This window comes from Cryptomeria japonica, chromosome 7 (assembly GCF_030272615.1).
Source record: "Cryptomeria japonica chromosome 7, Sugi_1.0, whole genome shotgun sequence".
Taxonomy (NCBI): Eukaryota; Viridiplantae; Streptophyta; class Pinopsida; order Cupressales; family Cupressaceae; genus Cryptomeria; species Cryptomeria japonica.
In genome coordinates, this window is record NC_081411.1 from 702,071,952 (window position 1) to 702,078,994 (window position 7,043).

The window sequence follows — 7,043 nt, forward strand, 5'->3', positions numbered from 1 at the left end:
GGCCTGCACATGCAAGAAGGCAACTGCCTAGAGCTCACTGCTCAATAAGAAGTCACACTGACTTACAATGAGGATTTACACAAATCCAATGTTTTGTACTGCTTTACAATAGAATCTTCAATGCCAGATTCAGTACCGGTTTCATGCTCTGTTCTTTATATATACCCTTGACCTACAATTTGCACATTAGGTCTGCCTTATAATTTATTTATGCTTCCTATCCATATACTACAAATGTCTACAATGATCTCTTTTATATACAAGAGTCATTTTACAATTTGCAAAGTCGGCTTACAATAATAAACAAAATATTACATATCAAAAGTCTTGTCGGCCTCTGTGTACATCTTCTGTGCCGGTGCCGGTGTAGAGTGATCTTGCTGATGTCGTTGCACTATCTTGTTTGAATAATGCTTTGCCGGTATAAATGTCTTGTCGGTGCCATAAGATTGCAAGGTTGCTTGTGTAATGCTTTGCCGGTATAATGTCTTGCCGGTGCCATAGGATTGCAAGGTTGCCTGTGTAATGCTTTGCTGGTATAATGTCTTGTCAGTGCCATGGGATTGCAAGGTTGCCATCAATGACAAAACCTTCAATCACACACAATGTCTCATTGGAATGTCCATATGCCAACAGAGAGGGGGAGGGAGGAAGGGAGATTGGGAAAAGGAGAGGGGGAGAGAGAGAGAGAGAGAGAGAGAGAGAGAGTAGGGGGAGAGGGGGTGGTAAGAGAGAGAATAGAGAATAGGATGAGAGGGAGAGAATATGATAAGGAGAGAGAGAGAAATTAGGATAAGGAGAGGGGGGAGGGAGGGAGATTGGGAAAAGGAGAGGGTGAGAGGGAGAGAGAGTTAGAGATAGAGAGAGAAGGGGATAGGGATAGGGGGAGAGAGAGAGATAGAGAGAGAGAGAGAATAGGATAAGGAGAGGGGGATGGAGGGAGAGGGAGAGAAAGGGAGATTTGGAAAAGTAGAGGGGGAGAGAGAGAGAGAGAGAGAAAGGGAGATTCGGAAAAGTAGAGGGGGAGAGAGATTGGGAAAAGGAGAGGGGGAGGGGGAGAGGGAGAGAGAGGGAGATTAGTAAAAGGAGAGAGAGAGAGAGAGAGAGAGAGAGAGAGAGAGAGAGAGAGAGAGGGGGGGGAGAGGGGGAGAGGGAGAGAGAGTTATAGATAGAGAGAGAAGGGGATAGGAAGAGAGGGAGAGAGATAGGGATAGAGAGAGAGAGAGAGAGAATAGGATAAGGAGAGGTGGTGGAGGGAGAGGGAGAGAGAGGGAGATCTGGAAAAGGAGAGGGGGAGAGGGAGAGGGAGAGAGAGGGAGATTGGGAAAAGGAGAGGGAGAGAGGGAGAGGGAGAGAGGGAGAGAGAGAGAGAGAGTAGGGGGAGAGGGGGGTAAGAGAGAGAATAGGATATAGGAAGAGAGGGAGAGAATAGGATAAGGAGAGGAGGAGGGAGAGAGAGAGGGGGGGAGAGAAAAAGGAGATTGGGAGAGAGGGAGAGAGGGAGAGGGAGGGTGGAGATGGGGAGTATAGGAGAGAGAGAGAGAGAGAGAGAGAGAGAGAGAGAGAGAGAGAGAGAGAATAGGGTAAGATATGGAGAGGGGGAGGGAGAGGTGGGAGAAGGAGAGAAAAGGGGAGAGAAAGAGAGAGAAGGGGGAGAGGGTGAGAATAGGATAGGATAACGAGAGAGAGAGAGAGAGAGAGAGAGAGAGAGAGAGAGAGAGAGAGAGAGAGAGATGGATGAGAGGGTGAGAGACATGAGGTAGAGAGAGAACGAGAAGGAGAAAAGGGTGAGAGACTCGACAGAGAGAGAAGTGTGAGGGGGAGAGAGATGAGATAGAACTCAAGGAGGATAATTAGGGCTTAGAATAGACAAATATAGTGATGGGAAAGGAAGATGAGAGAGAGGGAAATAAGGGAGACATGCATGTATACAAACATATATACATATATCTATATTAATATATGTATATTTAACTGTAGATATGCATATATACATACATAAACACATTATATATGTAAGTTTGTACATGTGTAGTAAATGCTAAGTTTACAAGCATACATTATTATGTCTTCATAACCTGTACGGGTTTTGTGAAACACAAAATAATGGTTTTAGTTCTACATAACCCATACGGGTTATGTAGAACTATGAATAGTACTTTTTGGTTTTCAAAACCCGTGCGGGTTATGAAAAACTATGAATAGTACCTTTTGTTTTTCAAAACCCATGCGGGTTATGAAGAACTATGAATAGTAATTTTTGTTAATAAAAACCCGTGCGGGTTTTGGCTTGGTAAGAGGGTTGGAAAATGACCCTAAGGCTTGCAAGCCCATTTTCCCCCCATTTTTGTCCCTTTACACATTTTTTTATCTTCCAACATGATTTCTCAACTTTGTCATCATCAGGTTTACAAATGATCAAGTGGGTATCTCTAAAATTACCACCATAATCTCACACGTCTTCTCAGTTTTCTGACCATATAATTTTTTCTATTTTTGGACAACATTAGCATAGTAAACTTTAATTTTTTTTACTAGTACCTTGGCAGTCCTCACAGACATATGTCTACCATGTTTTTAATAACTTTTGATATACTTGACCAAATTCAAAATAAATTACATATTATTGTTCTACACTAGATTCTATACACTTTTTAAAAAAGAAGTTTTCATTTTCAATTATTTTGATGCAAGTTATGCCCAATGCACGAACAGGTACCAAATTTTCAAGATGCAATCACTTCAAAAATTCATAAAAAAAAAATACTCAACAGAAAATTACAAAAAATACACAACTTCTAGATATCACTCTTAACTATCATCCTACCAAAGGGTTTTTCAAACTAGTAAATCTAACTATATATTTTATGCAGCACATGAAAATATTTATGTTATATTTTTATGAAAAAATCAGGAACACTTTTTCGTGTGTGAAAGGTTTGACTCTCTTAATCTTATCCAATTTTTAAAAAATTTAGTAGTTTAGAAACTAGATTCAGAGCACTACAATTCTTATTCTTTTCTCAAATCCTAGTTTTTAGTGCATGACCTTGAAATATCTCTTTGAAGTTCAGGTTTACCCGTTTTCAGAAAAAAAAAAAAAAAAAAAAAGTGGCCATTTATACCCCCCTTTTTGTTCACCATCTTGGTGCACTTACCCGTGTACAAGAAGATTACATAAAATAGTCAACAATAACAAGATACAAAGAGGTGTGGCACTTTATGATAGTGCGAGTACAACATTGCTCAAGAAAGAGCATACATCATGATAAAATATTCAAATGTGAAAACATGAAAATGATGCCACCAAGAAAGAAGCCTTATAGAATACTGCAGATGAAGATGCCTCCGAATGGAATTTCACCAACAGATATAAATGAACAATTGACCCCCCATAAAAAGATCATATTAGCACTTGCAAATAATGGCAAATTGGACTTCTGATTTCAACTTTACAACTTCTTAAAATGAGATATAAGAGACTTCAACAAATACTGCTAGTGATCTAAACTGAGATCCAAGCAAAACACAAGTACCAAATAGGCCAAAAAATGATCAAATACTAAAAGTACAATTTCTAATCAAAATCACTGCAAACTAATGGCAGATTATGAAAGTAGACAAAAAATTATGCACTCTAAAAAAAATGGCACCTGAAAAGGAGTCCATATGAGCCCAAATGAAACCTCCAAAGTTGTAAAAATCAGGATTTCACAATTTCCACAAAACTTGTATCCGGAAATCAGAAAAATCCTACACCATTGTACAGATCACGACATTCTACCCCGAAACAAAAAAAATTACTCGAAAAAAGGGGTCTGGATGAGTGAGATATCGCTATTTGAAAATTGCCTGGAAAATTATAAATTCTGGAAAATTTCCGTCATAGCTTCAAACTTCAAATGCCTCTAGATTTGGCCTCTAAAGTTTGATTTGGATGAAACAAAAGGCAAAATTGACTTTCTTGGACCTCCTCAATCCAATTATGACCTCATATTTGACCCATCAAGCTTCAATAATAACTTGCAATAGAAAGTTCCAAAATGCAAACCCCAAATTTCTCTCAATTGGCAAACCAATGACACTCTAATGGCTCTGATACCATGTGAGACATGAACTAGCTCTGATACCATGTGAGATTTTGCCAAGATCAAGAGGAAATGGAAAGCACAAATAAGAGAGATAAAATATATGATAGGAATAAACAGTATTCTATCAAGATGAAAAATAATGATCAACTGGATCATCAATCGTTCAAAGATTGTCCGTACAAACAATGTAGATGAGCCTGTTTATATAGGCAAGGCTAGGGATATGTGAGCACACAAACATGACATGTGGCTCAATAAGAAACAAGGGTAGGTAGGAAATAGGTGTGGGTAGGTATGAGAAATAATATAATATTCCACATGAGGTGGATCACCCACTGAATGTGGAGTGTAACAACAAGATAAGTCCACATAAGGTGGAAATTCTCCTACACGCACTATCCCAATGTGGCACAAACACTCAAGTGTCTCGTACCCAAACTACTATGAAATGCATTTCCTAAGTAAACTTAAGTAAGGTGTAATAATATCCAAGATGAATAATTATTTACACCAACAAGTACTAAGGCACTGAACAGTGAATATATCATCTCGACCGCCATCAGTATCACAAACTCAACACAAATTCACATGGCCATCACAAGGCAAATTAGCAATTTAGCAATTTAACAACTGCTACATGTCTCATGTTCAAAAAAAAAAGTTCAAAATTATTAATTCAAGCCATGACAAATTAAATATAGATAATAGAAGTACCCAAAACCTAGAAATCAAAAATAGATAAATGCAGAAATGTTTAAACTTGGGAGAATTTGAGAATACAAATTTACAAGGCTGAAGGTTTGCATTGTTCATCAAAGGCTGAATTAGAAATAGTGAGTGCTAGATTTTTCCTCTTCATAAAATAGAGTTATTTCAAGCGATGCCAAATTCCAAACAAAAAACCATAAAACCTTGAAATTAAGAGTAAAAGAAGAAAATAGTGCAATACATACTATGATTCTTGAGATTTTTGTGCCAGTTTTTGTAGGGTGCTCCACTCTTCGTCTCATGGAAGGTCAATATTATTTAAACTATTGAAAGTCAGCTGCAACTTCCTCAACAATCCATATTTAGAAGAGTGACTAGACATCATTGTTTCACCCAATACCGCATTCAAAGTTGTAAATGGTTTGATGAATTCCAGAAAGCTTTGGGGAGTTGTATCCTTAGGAAGCAAGTCTAAATCAGACTTCTTTATTTCCTTCATTCTTTTTTTGTAAGCTTCTTTTCCAATGAATTTATTTAATGGGTCAACGAACTTCGACAAACCAAGTTTAATCAAAGTGCTTGTCTTTTCTTGTAGCTTCAATATCTTTTTTCCACCTTTATCCATAATTTCTGATGTTTCCCTTAGTTTCTGGCATTTTTGAAGGATAGATGATGTCTTAACTGTAGCATCAATGTGGTTGTTAATTCCCTTGGATGCCAAATAACTGTCACTAGTACTGTAGACTACATGCAAAATCTGTTTTCCCATATCCTCTTTTGAATAAACATGTATGCTCTTCTTAATGTGCCCTTTGATCTTGCAATAAATGAATCTCAGACTTTCATTCACTTCAAACCATTCACACAACTTGTCACTCCTCTGCATTATTTGCCCCCAAATGTTTTCTTGTATATACTTAATTTTATTTCTCATATTATCTTTCAATCTATCCTCTGAAGTTTTAATTTTATCATTTGCATTGTGTAGGTCTTGTTTCATTTGTGCACAGTTTTTTCTTTCTTCCTCTTCTTCCTCTTCCAAATGTTTTTCTTTTTCCTTCTCATGATCCAATAGGTCTTGTATTTTTTTTTTTTTCGGCAGCAATAGACTCATAACTTTTGTATAATTTTTGTAAACCGGTTCTTTCATCATCAAATTTTTTATTACTTTTAGCCAGTTTTTCCCTCAGTTCCTTCAATTTTGCCTCCATCTTTTCGTGCTCTACAATTTCTACTACAGAGCTCGAATTTTTTTTCCTTTTCTATAAATCATTGCACTTGTTATCTGATGCTTTCCACTTTGATTTTTTGTTTGTCAGGTTTTCCTGTAACTTTTCTATTTGTTTCTCCAGCTTATTTTTCTCTCTCTCCACCTTTAGGAGTGAAGTGTAGATCATTTTGTTAGTCTTTTTTGACACACTAATTTTGTCCACATTTTGTACTTTGGAAAAATCCATTTGGAGGGTGCTAACTTGAAATTCAGAGGCATCTATCTGACTATGTAGTGAATTTTAATCTTTATTTGGGGGCATAACAACCATGAACTCCATCATATCTTTGTGTGGGTCATAAGTTGGAAATACCCTATTTGTTGGTGTAAATAATTATTCATCATGGATATTATTACACTTACTTAAGTTTACTTAGGAAATGCATTTTCATAGTAGTTTGGGTATGAGACACTTGGGTGTTTGTGCCACATTGGGATAGTGTGTGTAGGAGAAATTCCACCTTTTATGGTATTGATCTTGTTGTTACACTCCACATTCAGTGGGTGATCCACCTCATGTGGACTATTATATTATTTCTCCTACCTACCCACACCTATTTCCTACCTACCCTTGTTTCTTATTGAGCCACATGTCATGTTTGTGTGCTCACATATCCCTAGCCTTGCCTATATAAGCAAGCTCATCTACATTGTATGTAACTATGTAATTTGATTATTGATCATTTTCTATTGATGAGAATACAGTTTATTCTTGTCCCATATTATGTCTCTATTTTGTACATTTCATTAAGCTTTTGATCTTGGCAAAATCTCACATGGTATCAGAGCAATTGGGGCTTCATTGATTCATCTTGAAGAGGCATTATTGCGACGTCAAGAGGCAAATCTAAGGAGCAGCATCTTTTGGAGGCATCCTAGACCAGATCTGACCCCGCCATTGCATCCAGAAGGCCGTTTCCATGAATTTTGGCTATAAAGTCAGCCTATTTTGGTGAGAAAAAAAATTTCGCCAA